This window comes from Silene latifolia, chromosome 6 (assembly GCF_048544455.1).
Source record: "Silene latifolia isolate original U9 population chromosome 6, ASM4854445v1, whole genome shotgun sequence".
Taxonomy (NCBI): Eukaryota; Viridiplantae; Streptophyta; class Magnoliopsida; order Caryophyllales; family Caryophyllaceae; genus Silene; species Silene latifolia.
Window position 1 is genome coordinate 138656246 of NC_133531.1, and position 10901 is coordinate 138667146.

Genomic DNA, 10901 nt, shown 5'->3' on the forward strand with positions numbered 1-10901 from the left:
CTGTTTATTTTTATTTTCATATCATATTATAGCTTTGGAGAAAGTCATAATCCATGGAGGTGGTACTACACAATGATTCGTGAAGCATAAATCCTCGACCAAAGTTACTGATGAAGGTGTTCTTGAAATGGATATCGTTACTGATGGGCTTCGGGACTCTAGCTGTTTTGATTTTCTTTCTGTTGTCCCTTCATACTGGGAAGTGTTATTGCTTTTTAATGCTAATAAAATTGAACTTTCATGAAATAGTGTTATTGTTTCGGTTTCATTATGGCTTTTAATGATGAGTACACTTTTTGGAAGGTAAAAGTGTAAAACTAGTGTTGCTATGGTGATGATTATGATCACAGTGAAGGCTACATTATGATCATAGCTTTTAGACCATCCCCAAACAGTGGTCGCGCTAATTAGGTCGCGACCCGATTTTATTCTTAATCTCACCTTATTAACCTTGACCCATTTTCACCTCCCAAGCAAAAGGTCGCGACCTAGGTCATCAACCCAATCATTTTTCACCTTCCAACCCTTTTTGTTTTGTTTACGACCAATGATAATTTGACACCTATTGGATCACCAATTGACCTAATAAGGTCAAGAGCAACCAAAGAGGTCACAAATTGACCTTATAAGGTCAAGAGCAACCAAAAGGTCACGCTAATCTCATGCTTAATTGTTGGTTAAGGCGACCCAACAAGGTCGCGACCTCCCTCGTGACCTTGCTTGGGGATGGTCTTAGAAAAGTTGGTGTTAGTTGAAGTATATTGTTTTCCATTTGGAGGTTGGGGGTAGGGTAAGTCCTAAACTAGAGTTGCTATGATGAAGAAAAATGAACACCACCTCAAATCGGTCAGGTGAAAATCGTCATTGGGTTTAAGCATCAAAGTGAAAAAGAATGACATCCCAAGTCGGAAACGACAAGATAAAAAGAGAGTATTATACAAGTCAATTATACAGGGTGCTGTTTGGCCTAGTTTATGTGAAATAACTTTTACTTTTTTAGAATGAGTTTTTTCATAAACTACTTTTTGAAAAAGTTGTGGTTGTTTGGCCTAACTTTTGTAAAAGTAATTTCTTAACAAATTGATGTGTTTGGCATACTACTGTTTTTTAGTTTTTTTTTTTAGTTTCCATAATCCTAAGAGTTTTTGTGAGAAGTAGAAGCAGAAGCATCAATTTGGTGCTTCTGTTTCTAGTAGCTTTTTATTAACTTCTGACTTTTCAAAATTAGTTTTTTATCTCCCTAAATTATACTGTTTGGCCCAGCTTCTAATTTTACAATTAGAAAAGCACTTAGAAAGTTTGGCCAAACACCCCTATATATGTGCGGTCTGATAATGACTCCCATATGCGGATATGCTCATATGATTCCTCAACCATGACTATTTTCCATGTACACGCTACTAATGTTACATTTTGGGTGGATTACCTACTATTATACATGTCAATTATACTAACGTGCTATATGCTAGGTTTAGTGCCCGGCTACATCTGGGCTACCTTTATTTACCATTTATTTATATCTTGAAATTATGATGAGATGTAAAATTAATCAACAAATTATGTGACACGTTCACCACTCCCGCTGTCAATATTATTACTTTCACTACATCCCTTGTTAATACTATTATCTTTATTACTTCTTCGGTTACTTTTGTTTGTTTAATAACTCCTGCTATTTTTACGGTTAATCCGTTAATTTTGTCAAACTCATATATTTAAATAAACTAATATTTTCTTAAAATAGAATTGTTAGTTAATTTTTCATATTCTCTCCGTTGTTCCTACTGTTACTTTCATTACAGTTTTGTGACTACTATAGTACTATTACTTTCAATTCTCCCGCCATCATAATTTTTTCTTTCACTACTCCCGCATTTATTATTGTTAATTTCGCTACTCTCATTGCTGCTAGTATGACTTTCACTACTCCGATTGCTATTATTGTTGCTTTTACTACTCACATGGGTGGTTACTATTAACTTGCGCAGAATATACGCTTAACATACATCGGAGCCCATACCACGGCATAGACTACGCTGGGGGCAAATTGATGGGACATATTCTGCACCCTCTGACCAAGTCAACATATTGAGCAAGGTCAAAGATATCCACAGCAAGTCAACGACTTAGACAGCCTGACCGACACAGCCTGTCGGCCTGTCTCTTATGCCTCGGCTAGGGCACCTTGTCCGCCGGGGCACATATCCGCGAACTCATATCCAAGATCCCTCGGCGGCGAGTCAACTGGGCCCGTCGGCCTGCCATGGCCCCTCGGCCGAGGGTAGCTCAGTCTTTCCACCTGCTAGCCACTTGGCCACTTGGCCACTACGTGACAAAAAGTGAAAGTCTATAAATACTCCTCTACTCTCATTGAGTAGAGGATCCAGAATTTAACCTAAGAATCACTATTCATCTGGTAATATCTTCCTTATCTCTCTACAATATATACTTCGCCAAGTAACAACAACTTATCTCTCTAAGTTTACTGACTTGAGCGTCGGAGTGAGTTCGCTCGGTCCAAAGCCGAGCCCTCAGTTTGTTCATCGTTTCAGGAGACCGCAAGGAGGATTCAACTAAAGACGTCATTCTACAAGCACGGGTGGTAACGTATAACTGCTCTGGAATTACACCCGGAACAACTATCATATCATAGTAGTTGATTATCTAGTTGTATTAGAGTTATGTATTTAAATAAATCTGAAATATTATATTAGAATATTATTTAAGAGCAATCATTATTATTTACTAACTAAAATTACAAATCTAATGAATTATGGAATATTTTATCTTTTGGAAATCTAGATTGATTTATTTACCTTTTAATAGTTTCCAAAATATAAAAGACTTATATTATATTATATTATATTATATTCATGTACGTTAAATAATTAACATCTTTATATTAATTAATACATAAGTGGGACATGTTGTTTTAAGGAAAATCATCATATTATAGTGTTCTCTAAATTTATACTTCAACTAAAACTATATAATATTTACATTGAAGTCCCTTGGTCGGGTCCATCACACAGTGTCATGATTAAAAACTATATAGTATAATTAATTTGTATAGATTTATTTAATTTCATTGAAGTACCTTGGTTTCTGTAATTGTTTCTGGAATTAATATATATTCTCTCCATACCACACCAATGGTAACATGGATCCACTTTTCTCCTCACAAAAAGTGGGTCCATGTTACCATTGGTGTGGTATGGAGGGAGTAGTATTATTCTTGATTTTCTGGGATTTTCCGTGTATATATTTATTATTGCCTAAAATAGATTGAAGATTGACAACAATTATTTGACGGCTAATCTGACGGCTATATTATTGTGTAAAATATTGTAGAAGGGAATATTTCATATCACTACTACAGATACAGGCTATAACAACGGGTAAAAACCGTTGTAAAAACAAAAAGCGGACGTTGTTAAAGCGGCCGTTGTAAAAGGTATTTACAACGGTTAGGTTATTTACTTAAACCGTTGTAGAAAGTATTCACCACGGTTAAAAGCCGTTGTTGTTGCGTGTAAGCCGTTGTGGAAAGTGTTTCAAAAATTTGGTGGGAATAATATAACAACGGTTGTCATATGTATAACCGTTGTTGTAACATTCCCTCCAAAATTGTGAAGATTTTTAACAACAGGTATATGCTACATACCCGTTGTTGAAATTTGTAGTAACAACGGTTCTTAGTTTAAAACCCGTTGTTGTAACTTTCCCTCCATAATTGTGAAGACTTTTAACAACGGTTCTTCGTTTAAAATCTGTTGTTGAATATTATGCGCGGTATTTGTGAAATGTATTCACAACGGTTTTGTTTTTAGTAACCGTTGTGAAAGGTCTTCACAACGGTTTTTTTTAGTAACCGTTTTTATTACGAACTCCTAATGTTTTTAAAAATTAAATTTGTTTCATGCCATTCAAAACTCGCATATATCAAGAAAGACACCATATACCAAAGCACCAACATAAATCACAATTTGGGTTTATCGTAACTCAATAGATTCAATTCAACCACAATAAAAAGAAGACATATATATATATATATATATATATATATATATATATATATATATATATATATATATATATATATATATATATATATATATATATATATATACACTTACAAGGAGTTAAATTTACATGAACTAATCATTCCCTAACTTCAACAAAAAATTTACTAATAAGCTGATCTAAACTCTGAGTATCATGCATTTCTATTTTCTAAGACGTATTTGCCCAACATGTCCCTTACCTCGTCTATATCTAAACTTGAGTACTGCTGAATCTCTTGTGACGGGTTGATTACATACTGCGGAAAAAACAAAGACAAGACATTATCAGTAACAATATCAAAATTTAGCATATAGCAACATCATGGTATAGCAAGTAAGTAAGACAACATCGCTCTAATTTAAAAAAGTAATAAACACATTATTAAATTACTAACCTTTTCTGGAATAAGGATATATCTTCGCCTAATAATCTCCAACATGAACCGACAAACGTAGTATCCACATTTTATGCTATCCATTTGCGATGGGCCTATTATTACATAAAAACAAAGACGAGAGAAGGCTCACATCAGAATCTTGAACTTTAGGTATCGTATTAGTATTAAACACAGATTTTTGCACTTAATGTATTGTATTTGAGCACGTACCCCTGTTATCGTAATAAAATCAGGGCCATCATCAGAATCTTTCGTGGGTTGATCCTGATCGTTAGCTCTTATCTTCTCAAAGGCCTTTTTTTTTTAAAAAAAAAAAGAGGCAGAAACTCATTTTTTTAGGGGCAAAAATGAGCTAATAAAAATTGAAACTTAATGTTATTATAAATAAATCAGTATTATAAACTTACTTATTAATCAAGCGCTTAAAAGTCTCGCTTGGTTGATTATGTAAAGAGTCCAACCAAAAAACTTTCTTCTTTGTCGGCATGAAGGCTGCTAGCACCCAATGAGTCCTACATCAAGAGACATCATCATTATTAACAAGTACATATATTAGTTATGAAAATGCAATTGTAGGGGGAAACGTAATATTAATTTGTTTATTACCCTTTTTCATTATAAGGGGCAAAAATCAGCTTCTTGGTTGTCGCCAATTGCTTAGCAACTACCCGATCTTCGAACGAGAATTCCGGAATAAATAAAGATAAAACATAGGGGCACAAGAATCCGTATTGATCAGATGAAATCTTCTTCTCGGGGATCACTCTCAATTTCAATATCCTACATTATTACGGTATAAATTCCGGTATTTAAAACACTATCTAGTAGTCAGAATATTAGAATATGAAATTATTTATTAAGAAACTTATTTCATCCAAACAAATAGGTGTTGGACATCAATCTGGTCTAGGCCAGCCCAAATGGCTAGCATATCCCATGACATAAGTGCTTCGCGCTCAACCCCTAAAATATCCTCCTCGAGCGGAATAACTATCAATTGCTCGTTGGCTATGCGACGGCCAACCTCCTCATGCAGTTTCCTCATCGTCACCATTCTTACTTTTTGCATGTAATCCTTCCCGGAATATTGTGAGTCGTTTAAACTCCTAACTTCTTTCAGGTCGGGGAAATAATGATTCTTTGATTTTGTGCTACTACCACCAGCATACACATGTAGATAATTAAAATAATAAAAAATCCAAAGGTAACATATCCTAGTTGGAGTAATAAAAATAAAAGCGTACTTAACTAAATACCTCATCAACCTGCTCTTTCAATGATGAGGTAGTAGTAGCAGTATGATTTGGGGACTTAGGCTTATCAGTCTTTTTTGTCCGCTACACAAAATTACCATGCATGCTTTTTAGAAATACAGACAAAATATAAGGGAGCGAGGTTTTTAAAAAAATGGAGAAGTTAATTAAATAACTCATCAAGTTGTTGTCTGGACGAGGTAGTTGGCATGTCCGGGGACTTAGGCTTATCCGCCTTAGCCGACTTTTCTGTTCCCTACATACAAAAAATTTCCATGCTTTTCAGAAATACAGAAACAAAAAAAAATTAAAGGGAGGTTTTCATAAAAATGGAGAAGTTAATTAAATACCTCATCAAGTTGTTGTCTCGACGAGGTAGTTGGCATGTCTGTGGACTTAGGCTTATCCGCCAAAGCCGGCTTTTTTGTTCCCTACAAAAAAAAATAACATATAAATTTAACATATAAAAACATTCAACAATTACAAATGTAACATATATATAAAGGTATTTCTTCTAACCCCAACTGCTTTCGGCTGTTGAGGCGGAGACGACCGAGCCAAGTAGATGTGAGTTTCAGGCCATTGGATGAAACTTCCAACCGCATCTCCCAGAATGGTAATGTCGACACGAACTGGGACAGGCAGTTGAAAGTTTTCATGGCCTGGAAAGACTGTAGTTATCTCTACTTTTCTATGATTCGGCAAAAGTTTTTCGCCATGAACTACTACAGTTTCCGCTGCTGATTTGGTGTGCATTTCTACGAGATCCCGGCCAACACGCACATATGGATTTTCGAATTTAGGGTCAGCAAGAATAACTGGCCTCTTGTTTACGGCCTGAAGAATATACACATACATTATTATATCCCAAAATTTAATAGAATTCATATAAATTTAACTAATTAAACACTTCATGCATATCTTACTGAAAACAGGGAACTGACTTGAAGGGGATGTATGCTGTTTTCTATCAGCCGTCTTCGCAAGTTGCATCTCCTTTTCAGACCCATTATTTACCTAATAAAATTAACCAATGGCACGATGTCAGAAGTTATAGCATTAGAGCTGGCAGGGAACACACCCCCTGATCTTACCAAAAAAAAAAAAAAAAAATAAGGAAGTATTAGGTACCTGATCGGCTTTAGTTGTTACAACTTCAGAAGCATTAGGTACCTGATCTTTCTGAATCTCGTTGACCGATACTTCCTTCTCATGTATTGCCAAGGTAGTAGCGGCCTCTTGACCAATCTGTTGTACCTTATTACCCCCTTTATAAATGACATCCTCCATCATCTTTACTTCTTCTTCGGAAAGCTTGCCTCCAACATTCAACTTTAGTAGTACGGATGCCATTAACTGAAGCTGCGTGCCAAGAATGTAATGTGTCAGCAATTTTTATCCCAACAATAACATGTGAATTGAACTTAAATGAAAATAATAGAATAAATGGTACCATGTCAGCCTTCTCAGACTTAGTCTTCCTTTTCTTCTTTATCGGGGCAGTTGTGCCATAATATTTCGTTACTCCAACCTGTAACGGGACGCCCCTCAAACGACCTGGATGTTCGGGTCGGCCGATCGCTCTAGCAAGAACGTCATTACGGCCACTGGAAGTGAATTTCCCATCTTCTACCTCTTTCAATACGTTGTCCTATAATATATTAAATAAACATCAAATTATATTTTTGACTAAAATATAAAGTTAGTAATGAACTCGTCTTAATAAAATAATGCTTACTATGTTGGCCAACACTTCCTCATCATATTTGTCACGCGACCGGGATCCTTTAGGCGTGTGCCCTTCTTTATAAGTTACATGCCGATCCAAGTTGGTCACTCCCTTTGCCACCTACACATTAACATGGTAACATTTATACATGTAAATGTGTATCAATGCAAGTCCAAGTGTGATTAAAAAAATAAAGTCTCACAGGGGAATAATGCATGCTACTTACGAGGTTATCTTCTATCTTTCTGTAACCGCCTCGAGAACCATACCATTTCCCCTTCTTGCATGAAATGTTAGCACGATTTCTTCTGCTAACGGCCTTCAAATAATTATATAAAAGCGCAAGTAGATGAGATAATAAAAAGATTATATAAAGGACTCATTAATTAAAAAAATGATAGGTAAATCGTTAAAAGGCGAGGATATTTAACCTGAAACTTCTCAGTAGTTCTCATCTTTTTGAAAAGATCCCATTGTTCCCGACTGATGGTGGGACACTTGTTTGCCGGTGGGCTCTTACGCATCTCCCCGTTGCTTTGTCCACATACAACCAAACCCTAGCAACGTCACACTTCCACTGCCTGTGGACATCCGCTGCCTTATGCATTAAATACTTATCATGGATTTCATCGGGTATAATAAAGGCTTCCTTTACACGAGCCAAGTATAACTTCGCCAATTTTGGATTCAAATTTCTAACATCATCTAAATGGATAGGCACAAACTGTCTTGTGCAACATCCAATCCAACTGAATAAATAACCCGCATTTGGACCAGTAGAGAAACCCTTCGAGCTCCATGTTATTTCCATCGGCTCTTTAGCGGCTATAGCTGCAAGGGCTTTCGGGCACTTCGTAGCACCCATCTCACCAGGCTTATTATCCCTAGGCTTATTATTCTTTTGACTTCTTTTCCGTTTTTCACCCATGATAATCCTAAAACCCAAATATGAATTATATAGGAAATGAACAACTTAACAACGTATATGCAGAGTATTATCTAAAACCCTAAACCCTAATAGGAATAAAAATTTAAAACAACAGATTGAGTTTCTAAAATCCTAAATCCTAATAAGAGGAGTGAAGTAGAAGATGCGGGATGATAAAGATAACAAAGAAGACGAAAAACAAACAGATGCATGAAAAAAGAAAAAAGATGATCGTCTTAAAACCCTAATGACGAAACACACAATTAAAGTGAACATACCTGATGATGATGATAAAGAGAACGAGCAGGATGATAAGGGAAGGCAACGGAATCTGGGCGTCAGAAACAGGGCGACGGCCGGCAACGAGAATGTAGAAAGCGAGGAAGAGAGAAGAATAAACTCAGGATACCAACGGTTGAACTGGTGTTGTGTGTGTTTGTGTGGTATGCTGTATGTGTTTGTAAATTAGTTTTTTATTAAGACAAACTATTGACAACGGGTGCTCAAAGCAAAACCGTTGTTATATGTTAATAACAACGGGTCAATAAAAGTCAACCGTTGTCAAAACTTTATTACAACGGTTAAAATATACCCGTTGTAATATATTTTCACCAAATTTGCGCCAAAATGAAATATGTCAAAAAAATCAATGACAATGGGTAGGGGTACTACAACCGTTGTTGAAAGTAATAACAACGGGTAATGTAACTATAACCGTTGTTGATTGTAATAACAACGGGTAATGTAACTATAACCGTTGTTGAAAGTATTAACAACGGGTAATTTAAATATAACCGTTGTTATTGTTGAACCTTTTTTTTTTTTTTTTAAAATTACTGTAATTCCATTACAGTCCAAACTCAGTAACAATACATACTTATGTAATGCAATGAAGCACCATATACTACAACATTATTCAGCAATTTCAACACTAGCATCCACATCTAATAATAAGATCAAGAAAATAAGACAACACCAGCATGCATGCATACTGCATATCTAAGCTACAGGATTTACCATGCCATGCAAATTTGGGAATTTTTATTTAACAATGACCATTATTGATTACCAATAAATTAAACCATCAAATTATTGGTCTGAAAATGACTCAAAATGTTGGTCGTCCATATCACTGTGTCCTGATGAACTATCTCAAGATCGGGGACGTTTCTTGGATGTCATAGTTTCTTCGTTAACCCAAATACCTTCACCATGGTCATCACGCATATAGATGCTTTCAGTGTCCTCATGATCAGTGTCAACATCGTCGAAATAAGATACAGTGGTAGAGTGATCCATTCCCTAAAAAACGACATCCTGATCATCATCACCATTATCGAATGGACTACTCCTTCTACTCCTTATAGACAGTACAACAGACCACTTCTTATAAATAGGATCGGTGACATAGAACACTTGTTTAGCTTGGGATGCCATTATGAAAGGATCATCCTTATTATTGCCAACCTTACCCAGATTGACCAACGTAAATCCCATCTTATCCTTTCGGACACAATGGAGGTTGATATCAACCCAGTTACATCGAAACAAAGGCATTGTGAAATCAATGTAATCTAGTACCAATATTTATTGAATAACACCATAATAAAGGCATTTTCCCCAAATAAGCTTTTTATCTTTTGAATTAGCAAAGTGCATTGCCTCAAATTCAGAACTCACACCACTATTTTGCATTGTGCTCAACTCATATCTTTCATGGGTGTAAAAAGTATATCCATTAATGGCAAAACTGCTGTAAAAGGTGACCCTGGCATTTGGACCTAAACCAAGACGTAGTAACTTAGGAGAGATGTCATCACCAGTTTGATTCGTACACTCTAAGACAATATTCCTAAACCACTCTGCAAATGTCTTCGTATGCTCGTTCGCAATCCACTTCTTGGTCTTGTTTGGGTGATCGTATTTGAGCTCATCTTTGTGTTGTTGAATATAAGGTTGCACCTCATCTTCGTTGTTTAGCACATAAGTGTGTGCTAAATGCAACATTTCACGTGTCACAATTTTTTCAACCCGGCCCCTAATACCTTTTCCGGTCATCCAGTCACTGTGACGATTCTTAGGAACGCCAATCAACTCCTCAGGGGAGAGATGAGCGTAACAATATGAAAGAGCTTCGTCTAAAATAGCGCGTTCAGCAATACAACCTTCCGGACGATACCGATTAGATGTATAGTTCTTGTAGACTTTCATCAATCTTTCGAAAGGATACTGGTATCTCAAGTACACGGGTCCAAGGTACAAAATCTCCCTAACCAAGTGAATGGTCAGATGAATCATGATAGTGAAGAAAGAGGGTGGAAAATACATTTCCAACTGACAAAGAGAGGTTACAACGAGGTCCTGCAATGAATCCGAGTCATCGGGATCGATGACTTTCTCGCATATGGACTAGAAGAAGAGACAGAATCTAGTTATAGCATATCTTACATTTTCAGGTAAAATGGAACGAATAGCCACATGTAGTAATTGTTGCATCAAAGTGTGACAATCCTGTGACTTTAACCCGGT